Raw genomic sequence first — 11,537 nt, forward strand, 5'->3', positions numbered from 1 at the left:
TCTCAGGCACCGAAGAGATGCAAGAGATGCAAGAGAGGATCTCAGGCACTGAAGAGATGCAAGAGAGGGTCTCAGGCACTGACGAGATGCAAGAGATGCAAGAGAGGATCTCAGGCACTGAAGATGGGTACATCAGTCAAAGAAATTATTAAATCTAAAACATTCCTGACATAAACATCTAGGAAATGTGGGACACTATGAAAAGACTCCAAATAATACGAAAAGAAGAATAAGGAGAAGATTCCCAGCTCAAAAGCCCAGAAAATGTTTTCAACAAAATCATAGAAAAAATATTTCCTAACCTAAAGAAGGAGACTCCTATAAAGGTCATTAAAATGTCCCCCAGGCCAAAAATGCGCAGAGCCAGATGGTTTCAGTGCAGAATTCTATGAGACTTTAAAAAAAGAGTTAATACCAATACTCCTCAAATTATTCCACAAAACAGAAACAGAAGAAACATTGTTCAATTCTTTTAATGAAGCCAGTTACCCTGATATCCAAACCACATAAAGATTAAACAGAGAAATAAAGTTAAATACCAATTTCTCTTATAAACATAGATGCAAAAATACTCAATAAAATACTGGCAAACTGAATCCAAGAACATATCAAAAAGATCACCTATCATTATTAAGTAGACTTCATGCCAGAGATGCAGAGATAGTTCAACATACAGAAAACAGTAAATGGAATCCATCATTTAGATAAACTAAAAGAAAAAAAATGCATGATCATCTCATTAGATGCTGAAAAGGTCTTTGACAAAATCTAATACCCCTTCATGATAAAAAAAACTTGGCGATATTAGGGATACAAGGCTCATACCTTGTATACCTTGTAACCATACATAATAAAGACAATATACAGGAAGCCAATAGCCAACAACAAATTAAATGGAGAAAAACTCAAAGCAATTCCATAAAATCAGAAACAAGATAAGGCTGTCCACTCTCTCCTTATCTATTCAATATAGTACTTGAAGGTTTAGCCACAGGAACTAGACAACTGAAGGAGATACGAGTTGGAAAGGAAGAAGTCAAAGCATCCTCATTTGCAGAAGATGTCACAGTGTACATAAGTGACCCAGACATGTCCACTAAGAAACTCCTACAGCTGACAGACACTTTCAGCAAAGTGGCTGAATGCAAGATTAACTCAAAAAAAAAAAAAATCAGCAGCCCTCCGATATACAAATGACAAAAGGACTGGAGAGACATCAGGGCAACGACACCCTCCACAATATCCTCAAATAATATAAAATGTCTTGGGGTAACTCTAACCAAACAAGTGAAAGACTCGTATGATAAAAGCTTCACATCTTTGAAGGAAGAAATTGAAGAAGACTTGGAAGATGGAGAGCTCTCCCATGCTCGTGGATTGGTAGGATTAACACAGTGACAATGGTCATCTTACCAAAAGCAATCTACAGACTCAACTCAATCCCCCATCAATCCCAGAACAATTCTTTACAGATCCTGAAAGGACAATTCTCAACTTAATGTGGAAAAACAAAACCCCAAGATAGCTAAAAGAATCCTGAACATTAAAAGAACTGCTGGAGGTCTCCCCATCCCTGGTTTCAAGTTGTACTACAAAGCAAGAGTAATACAAATTGCATGGTATTGGCATAAAAACAGACATGCTAATCAATGGGATCAAATGAAGACCAAGACATAAATTCATGCAGCTATGGACACCTGATTTATTATGAAGAAGCCAGAAATGCATACTTATCACCCACTGAGCCTGACAGAAAAGGAAGTGGGAAACAGCCTTAAACACATAGGCACAGGCGACATCTTTCTAAACGGATCAGTATTAGTGTAGGTACTGGGATCACAATCACTAAATGGCACCTCACGAGACTAAGCGCCTTCTACAAGGTTAAGGACACTGTCAGTCAGGTAAAGCGGCAGCCTAGAGAACGGGAAAAGACGTTTACAAACTCCACATCTAAGAGAGGTCTAAGATCCAAAATACTGAAGAAAAAAAAAAAACCTCCAGAAATTAGATATAAAAAAAAAAAACAATAATCCAATTAAAAATGAGGTACAGATCTAAACAGAGAATTCTCAATAGAGGAATCTCGGATGGCTAAGAAATGATCACCATTCTGAAATGAAAATCAACTACTTTGGGATTCCATTGTACCTGTCAGAAAGGCTAAGGTTAATAACACAAGCGACAGCGCATGCTGGCGAGCATGCACAGTAAGGGGAGCACTCCTCCATTGCTGGTGGGAAGGCAAACTTGCGTAGCCACCACGGATATCAGTGTTGGTCCTCAGAGAACTGGGGAATCCATCTACCTCTAGACCCAGCTATACCACTCCTGGGCGTATTCCCAAAAGACACTCCATCCAACCACAGGACACTTGCTCAACTATGTCCATAGCAGCTTTATTCACAATATCCAGAAGCTAGAAACAACCTAGATGTCCCTCAACTAAAGAACAGATAAAGAAAAATCTTTACACAAAAAAAGAAAAATTTGCACAATGGAGTATTACTCAGCTGTTTAAAAAAAAAAAAACATGAAATTTATAGCAAATGGGTGGAACTAGAAAAGAATCCTTCTGCAATAACTCAGACCCAGAAAGATAAATATGGTATGTACTCACTCATAAGTGGGCACTAGCTATTAAATAAGTGTTACTCAAGCAACAACCCACAGAAGCACACACCCAGAGAGGTTAGGTAAAGAGGGTACTTGGGAAAGCATGGCCCTTCCTAGGACAGGGAAATAGGTTTTGGGTAGACTAGGGGAGGGTGGGGAGGAGAATGGGAAGGATCAGGTGGAGGGGAGATGAAGGGAGTTCAGGGAGATACAGCTGGCACTGGGGATAAGGGACACTTAGGAGACAGAGTGGGGACCTAGTGCAGTGGAAACTTCCTGGAATCTATGACGGTGACCGTAGTGACAACTCCTAGCAATGGAGCATTCAGAGTCTGAACTAGTCATCTTTCATAGTCAGGCTGGAGAGACCCGGGGCGAAGCAATATGGCTCAGTAGGTAAGAGGGCTTCTGTGCAAGCATGAGGACCCGAGTTCAAAGCCCTCAACAACCCAACAGAAAAAGCCAAGGGTGGCTACCCGCATACTCCAGACTGGTGGGGTGGGGCAGAGATAAAAGAGTTACTGGGGCTTGCTGGCTGTCAGTCCAGGTCAGCATTCAGTGAGAGACCCTGTCTCAAGGGAACAAGGCAGAGTGATGTGTGTGCATCCACCATACATACATATCACACCCGCGCACACACACAGAGCGAAGAGGGGAGAGAAAGACAGACAGACAGACAGACAGACGGAGAGAGAGAGAGAGAGAGAGAGAGAGAGAGAGAGAGAGAGAGAGAGAGAGAGATCCAGCATCACCCTCAATCTTTGAAATATGGGTCTAAAAACTGGCTTACATTTGATTCAACCTTTTCTATTCAACAGGCACCAATCTTGTCAGGTCTTGACATTTTCCCTGGTTCAACGAACCAGGCAGTGTCTGAGCTGGCTGCCCACTTACACTGCTCTGGCCACTTGAGAACTCTGCCTTTCTCAGGAACCTGGGAACCCAGCTCCATGGTAGCAGGAAGGCCAATACCTGACTGTGGGCAGGGTCAAGGCTAAGCTTGCCTCTCAAAGGTGCCAGCCCCTCACTGGCCATTCCATATTACCAGAGTGAAGAGGGTGGACTCCCCCAGAGGCCAAGCAAGTGGGGCTATCTCTGACCTCAGGAATAAACCTATTACGCTATCTGCCTCCCTGAACTTCAAGTTCCTTCTTCAAACGCTGCCACAGCAGTCCTGGTACGCCCCCTGCCCCCCATGAGCTCCTGGCTGTGGCTTCTACTAACACTCTAGCTATATCTACCTCGTGCTGGAGGCCATTATACGGATCATAACTGCTTCAGTGCCAACCTCGGCCTCTACTTGATACAAGCCAGGGTGTAGCTGTAACCACCAAGAGTGTATCACACACCGCCGTAGACCTCTGGGGACAATGAGGTCGGCCCTGGGTGAGAAGCAGTGGTTTATGTCATGGCTACATCCAAGCTTTAAGCCTGTCTGGCAGTCCTGTAGGACCAGCTCCCGATGTCCTGCTGGGTCATTAACCCTGGATCCCACAGCTGTCCTGCAGCCACAGACATCTGAAGACGTGTCACTTAGGGGAGGCCGAGAGCAGAGGGAGGTGGAGGCAGATCCTAAAGCCGACAGTGCCAGGCGAAGCAGCTGCCCCAGGGAGGGCAAAGTTGCTAAGCTGGGGAAAGCAACTCTCCTCTACCTCAAAGACAGCCACTACCCTTCCATCACCACAGGCCACACCTGCTCAAGAGCTACAGCCGCCATGCTCCCTCCTACCTGGATCTCTCCCCTAGTGGCTATGGTAGGAGTCCTACAGCTGTCACCCTAGAGTGCAGGGGTTATGGTCGCCTTGCCTTACACTGCCGACGGGGTTCTCGCTGCCATCTGAGGGTGAGCAAGTCCAGGACATGCTTTTCGGGGTGTTTGCAGGCCACTGCTAGATGCACAAGCACTGCCTGTGCTCTGCCAGACTAAGAAAGAGAACGTGAGCATTAAGTGTTTGGCAGGAAGGGGCTCCGGAGAACCAGAGAGAGGAACCGGAAAGCGGAATGGTGCGGATGGAACTGGGAAAACCACTTGGTTCTGCCAAGAGCCCCCAGAGAGTCATCAGGGCTCACCCCAGAACCACCCCGACTGGTAGGGAGCTGAGGCACAACAGCCCAAAGCCATCCCGGACATGTGCATTCTTCCTGGCTTAAGGAAACCTTTACAGGCCAGCTCTGTACCCAAGGTCTGCAACAAATGTCTACATCAAATTCTGGGGAATAAAGCTGAGAGGGTGGCAAGCACTTGGGCCAGAGCACACACTCATAATAAAGCAGACTTGGGGTGAATGGCAACAGGACTATTGACCAGTGGCAGAGTACTGGCTGGGCGTGGCCTAGGGCCTAGCTAAACCCAGGAATACAGTTGTTGGTGTTGGTGTTGTTGGAGAAGAGGCTGAAGAGATGGCTCAGCAGCTAAGAGCAAATGCTGCTCTATTATTATTGTTGTTGTTGTTGTTGTTATTGGAGAGGGGATGGAGAGATGGTTCAGCAGTTAAGAGCACTTGCTCCTCTTTCTATTATTATTATCATCATCATCATCATTATCATTATTATTGGAGAGGGGCTGTAAAGGTGGTTCAGCAGTTACAAGCACCGTAGGACCCTGGGGTAAGGTTCCCAGCACCCACCCGGAGGCTCACAAGCATCCACAACTTCAGTTCCAGGGAATCTGATAGCCTCTTCTTGCCTCTGCAGGCACTGCACACAAGATCCACAAGCAAGCCAGCAAGCAAAACACTCACATACAAAATAAAAATAAGTAATAAAGTAATTAATTAATGAAGATGGGGGAGGCCTTCCCTGCGAGCACCACCTTCCACTGAGACCTTCCTTACAGCGCCTGCCACACCTGTCGAGTGAGGCGTCTGCCAGCCTGTCTGCTCTGCTGGTGCCCCTCGCACAGCCTAGGCACTATCCAGGATCAAGCGTAGAACATACCGGATCTCAACCTGAATGCTGGCTGAGTGAGTGAGTGAATGAATGAATGAATGAATGAACGAACGAATGAAGGAACATCTTTCCTCCCCAGCTGCACTGGAGCACTCACCACTCTACACTCAGGGGAGGGGCTTCTGACCGCCATCCTTCCTGAACTGGAATTTCCAAAAGGGGTTTGGTTTTCCATTTGCGTTGGGCCAGCCTCCTACAGCCCAGGCTGGTCAGAAACCCGATGACTGCCCTTGGCTCCCTGCTCTCACCTCCTGAGTAGCGGACTCCAGGCATGCACCCCCACCCCAGTTTAAAGGGCACTGGATCTGATCCACAGCCTCATAGGTGCTGGGAACGCTACCAGGGGAGCTACATCCTCGAAGCACCCCATCCCTGATAATCCTGTGCTGAATCCTGCAGACTGAAACCTAGTTCTCCCGACTGCCCAGTTTCATACCATGTTCGGGATCAAAACAAAAATTTCATCTCAGACCCTACAAATTATCATCCTTCAAACCTATCAAACATCCTCCCCTTCAAATTAAAAAAAAAAGAAAAATATGGAACAATTCATCCAGCTTCAGAGAGCTGAGTCACTGGAAATGACTCTAACACCCATCTACAAGCAGGGTGAGCCACTCGCCCCCATTCCTGGAATTGCTCCTTCCTAACACAGGTCTGAAACACCTTTTTTCCAAGCTCCAGGCTACAGCCAATCGACTCAGCCCAGCGTTCCAAGTCACAATTTCCTGTTGTCTTGGTCTTTTTGGAGCTGTCCTGCCTACTGAATGGCCTGCCACCACTACACAGGAGCTCTTCTGAAAGCTAAGGCAAACAGGCACAAACTCACGGTGCACAGCCTTGACAGGACTAGAATTAGAGTTCCAGTGTGGCTCACTACCTCCGAAGAGTGTTTCCAATATGAAGACACTGTTTGACCGCGGCAGTTACATCACGGTGAATACATTATTAAGTAACCAACTGAACACTTACTCTGCACATGTGCATTTACTATGTCTTACTTCATCCTCCTGACAGCACTGTGTAACAAACTTCTGAACCTCCCTGTGGTGGAGCAAGGCTAAGAACTTCCAGGGTTCCACAACAGAACTCCAAGGCTGGGCTTCAGCGCCCAGCAGCCTGGATCCTCAGATGACTACCCAGGCTAGAGCAACTAGAAGACTTAAGTCAGGGAAAGTGATTGCAATAAAAAACAACCGTGTTTATTATTCCCATGAATTGCCTTGAGCTCCAGAGTACACAAAGTTCAATTACAGTACTTAGAACTAATGGCTGACTTTTAAAAATTGAAATGGACATGCCCTAGACTCAAGACAACATTTATATAGTCCCTAAGTGATAGGGCCCTTCTAGATTGGCACCTGATAAGTGACACCAAACCATTATTTGACTCTCAAAACTGGACACTGTTCCCAGCATCTGGAGCGCATCTCCCAACGCTCAGAGCCAGTGTTTCCTTCCTGAGCCACCCTTCCCACCGTGTCCCACCCAGAACCGGCACTGGACGCCACCGGTCCTGGACAGCCAAGGTGTAAGGCCTCCCTGGGAGGACCCCGGTCCCGCAACGCCGGGTTGCAACAGGAAGCAGAGGTCCTGGACAGGAGGGCGGGCCCGGGGACCGGGGCACAGGTACAGACCCGGCCGCGGTGCAGCGCTGCGGCGCTCCTGCAGCTCCCGGGCTCCCAGAGGCCCAGCCCCGAGGCCCACCCGGCCGCCCGCGCGCCGCTCTCACCTCGGAACCCGCCGCTTCCCGCTCGGCCCCGCGCTCCGTCACCGGCTCTTGCCGCGGGCCGCGAGCCACGGCTGTGTCGGATCGCGCGGTGACGGGAGGCCGCCGCCAGCACCAGGTACCCTGGAGCCAGCGGGGAAGGCTGCGCCGGCCTCCAGTTCCCCACGGTTGACACGGCGCGCACTGCGCATGCGGAGCGGTAGCGCCGCGCCCCCTGCTGGACAGGAGGAGTCAGCGCACGTGAGCAACTCTGTTCTGGGCAAAGGCAGAGGAACCAAGCTCCGGAATAAAACTGTCGAAAAGGCAAGCATTTGGGTGAGGAGTGGTGGCTTATATCCGTAATCTCAGCACAGCAGGAGGACCACTCACTAGTTCCAGGCTAGTCCAGACTATATAATGAGGCAATCTCCAACTCTGCAAAGCGTTGTTAGGCCCCCAGGGCAATTTGGCAGTATCCATCAAGGTGTAAAAATAAAAAAACGCCCTTGCCCTGCAATTCCAGCCAACCTTCTTTGTAGTTTACCCTGCAGAAAGTCTCGCCACTTATTGAAACATTCACCACACTATTTCTAATACTAGCAAGAAAGTAGACTGTAGGATTATGGAACAACGGAGAAGGAGTAGTAAAGGAGTGATTGGTAAATCAGCAAGGTAGTATCTCCAAGACAGGCTAATGAGAAGCCACAGTCCCTTAAGAAGGGGCAAGCAGGATCACTTTTAGGTAAAATGTGCTTGTGCAAAATCAGAAAAGAGAAAATGTGTGAGCAGATGCTTGTGTGTAGGTGTAAGTATAATATTTTTCTGGAAAAAAAATCCAGCTGGGCAGTGGTAGCACACGCCTTTTATCCCAGCACATGGGAGGCAGAGGCAGGCAGATTTCTGAGTTTGATGCCAGCCAGTCTACAGAACGAGTTCCAGGACAGCCAGGGCGACACATAAAAACCCTATCTCAAAAAACAACAACAAAAAAAAAATCCAAGAAGCAGTTTTAAAATTTTGGAAGTAACTGGAGGGGCATGTATAGTGGCATCTGTCACAAGGCAGCAAAAAACTGAGTGACAGTTACTGAAAGGCTATTGAGGCAGCCCAGCTTGCCATTGCTGGCTGTAGTTCTTCATCTGTCCACGAGATGCGAATACATTTTGGTCCCGATTGTACTTTAGCGCCACCTAGTGTACATTGTTACTTATAGCTTAAATACCCACAGAGATTGCTGTCTATAAAGTAGAACCTATGAAGACTTTCTTCACCAGCAAAGATTCCAATATTGGGGGGTTAATATCTCCTTGTCTTAGACCTAGAGATATTGGAACGAGAAAAAATCTAGAAGATTCTGTCCAAATTCCACTTCTCACATCTAACAGAATGTGTCTCTATCCTTCAAACACACACACACACACACACACACACACACACATATGCTCCTGAACTCACTATATACACCCATTTGAGAACTGGATGGGTGACGTCAGGATCATTGGCCAATGGTACCACAGCCAAATGCCTGGCATTCCACAGAACACTGGCTTGTATCATTTAAAAAAGAAAACTTAGGGTTTATTATTATTATTATTATTATTATTATTATTATTATACTATCACATATTGGTCTCTCTGTGTGAGAGAATTGCATGAAAGTGCATGCCAGAAGATAGCATTGGGTCTCTTGAAGTTAAAGGGAGTTGTAAACTGTCTGATGGTGCTAGGAATCAAACTTTGGTCCTCTAAAAGAGCAGCAAGTGCTCTTAACCACTGAGCCATAACTCCAACCCAAGGTTTTACTTCTTAAAAGCAGGTCAGCTGCAGCTGTCTGCACTGGGCGATTTTGTCTTGTTTCTTATATGTTTCCTTTATATTTGTGTGTATTTTTAAACATGTTTTTAATGCTTTATACATGCTAGCATTAAGTGAAAGTTTACTGTGTTGCAAAATTGTGTTAAGCATGGACTTTGGGAGTCCTTGCCTATCTTGTTCACATTTTATAGCCTTAAGCTTGCATGGTGCCTGGTATATATATGGCAAATGTTCAGTGTTTGTTAAGTGAGTATAGGGGGCAGGTTCATGAACGCGCTAATGAGGAATAAGACAAATGTACAAGTGAGGTTACATAAAGCAGAGAGTGAGAAGCTGAGAAGGGTGTAGATACAACGCTTCAGGTTCAAGAGGAAAGAGGCCACGTGCAATTGAAAAGATCTAAGGTCAGGCAAGAGTTACCATCTTGAGCCAGATGTGGTGACTCACTCCTGTAGTCCTAGCGTTTGGGAGGCTGAGGCGGGAAGACAGTGAGTTTGCAGACAGCTCGGGCAATATAGTAAAACTCTTGTTTTCCAGGGCAGGGGGAGTGCTTTTGTTGTCCTGGAGAATATTTACGATTTTGACAGATGAAGAGAACCCAGACAGAAGGGAAAAAAAATCTGTCATTACCAAAAGCCTGTATAAAGAAGTAGGCATAGGAGAAGTGCACCCTACCAAGCCAGCACAGTTAAAACGATGCTGCTGTGCTTCTAGAACATAGCCCACACAGGTGATGAGAAACAAGAAAGAATCTTGTTTAGAATCTGTGCTATTGCAAGTTTTGTAAATGTGTGGACTTGACTACTCTGAACATCTTTTGTAATGGCGTTTCCCTAAACATTAGCTACAAGATTCACTAGATTTTATAGTTCTGATACCTACAGGTGCTCACACAGTATTTTTTGTTATACTTACAGTACACGCAGTCCAGAGGTGATCCACATTTACCGGGGAGCGGGGGAAGTTTCCCCTTGAGTTGGAGGTGGCCTGGGTATTCATTGTATATAAAGTGAAATAAATAAAGCCAAGTGCCTTGACACGCAGTGGGGACTCTACAGATTATCAATGATAAAGAATGTCTTTTTTAAAACATCGAGAAACTAGAGGTAAAGGACTCCGTAGCAAGACTCTTATCTCAAAATTAAATGAATAAAATAGTCTACAGAGGGATGCACCTAAGATATATACAAAAATGAAGCTATTTTTATACAGGACTTGGGCATCTGCAGATTTTAGTATTCCCAAAGTGGCTGTGGCCCATCCTCCATGGACACAGAGATGACTGTATACAACACACAAAGCAACCATGCTTCAGTAATTAAAAATATCATAAGCAATAACTTCTTACACTTTGGGAAGGAAAGATACACTTTTCTAATCTATAAAATTCAAAGATTAAGGCAGGTTATATCTAGCTAGTGGATTATTAAATTGCATAAAGTGCAAAAAAAATTACTCAGAGAGCAAAGGGAAGGGAACTATGAAAAAGACAATAAGAGATTCAGAGGCAGCCGTTCTATCGCATGGTCAAATAGGACTCCAGACCATGTGGCCGTTTAAATGAGAATGACCCCCATAGGCTCACGTAGTTGGATGCTTGGTCCCCACTTAGTGGAACAGTTTGGGATGGATTTGGTCTTGGTTGAGGAGGTGTGTCACTCAAGGGGGCTTCCCGAGTTGATACTCTCTCTGCCTTCTCCTTGTGGATCAAGATGTGAGTTCTCAGCTGCTCCTGGGACCATGCCTTTGCTCCTCCGTCATGAACGCTAAAACTCTGGAATTGTAAGGCCAATCAAACACTCTCTTTTATAAGTTGCTTTGGTCATCATGTTTTGTCTCAGCAATAGAAAAGTAACCAAGACAGAGGGAAAAGAGGGGAAAGGCAAAGTTTGATAATAAAGGCTGAAAACATTCCAGAGCTAATGAAGAAAGCCACAGATCCAAGAATCACAGTGTACATAAAATGAGATAAAGAGATAATGAGATAATTCAGTATCTTCACACATAGCAATGACACTCAATGTCACCAATGATAATGTATTTTATTATTATTATTATTATTATTATTATTACTTATATATGAGTGTTTGTGTGTTTATGTGGTTCATGTCAGAAGAGGGCATCAGGTCCCATTATAGATGGTTGTGAGCCACTATGTGGTTGCTGGGAACTGAATTCAGTACCTCTGTTAGAGCATCTGGTGCTCTTCATCGCTGAACCATCTTGGCAACCTGATACTGTCCTTTAAAGGCATGAAGAAACTGGGACAGGAGTGAGTTGACACATTGTCTTGGAAGGAGTTGCAGATGCAACATGAACAGAGGAAATCAGAAAATAACCACTAACTACAGAATTCTATAACCAGTAAAGTTATGTTCCAAAACGGGAGCAAAACCGACATCCTCAGACAAGCAGGGATTGAAAGTCGGTCTCTAGCAGACTCTCCAAC

At 45.6% G+C, this 11,537-nt stretch overlaps 1 protein-coding gene across 2 annotated transcripts in view; it reads right to left on the bottom strand.

Moving 5' to 3' along the window:
* Ext2 (exostosin glycosyltransferase 2) overlaps positions 1 to 7,473 on the bottom strand; it is a 126,888-nt gene extending 119,415 nt beyond the window's left edge. The window contains exon 1 of one of the 2 annotated variants that reach the window (XM_021192542.1): positions 7,298 to 7,473. The gene's annotated coding sequence lies outside the window, so the exon portion shown is untranslated. The remainder of the gene's footprint in view (positions 1 to 7,297) is intronic. The other variant, XM_029536400.1, reaches the window with a different exon arrangement.
* Between the last annotated feature and the right edge of the window lie 4,064 nt (positions 7,474 to 11,537).

The sequence above is a fragment of the Mus pahari genome, chromosome 3 (genome assembly GCF_900095145.1).
Source record: "Mus pahari chromosome 3, PAHARI_EIJ_v1.1, whole genome shotgun sequence".
In the NCBI taxonomy this organism is placed as follows: Eukaryota; Metazoa; Chordata; class Mammalia; order Rodentia; family Muridae; genus Mus; species Mus pahari.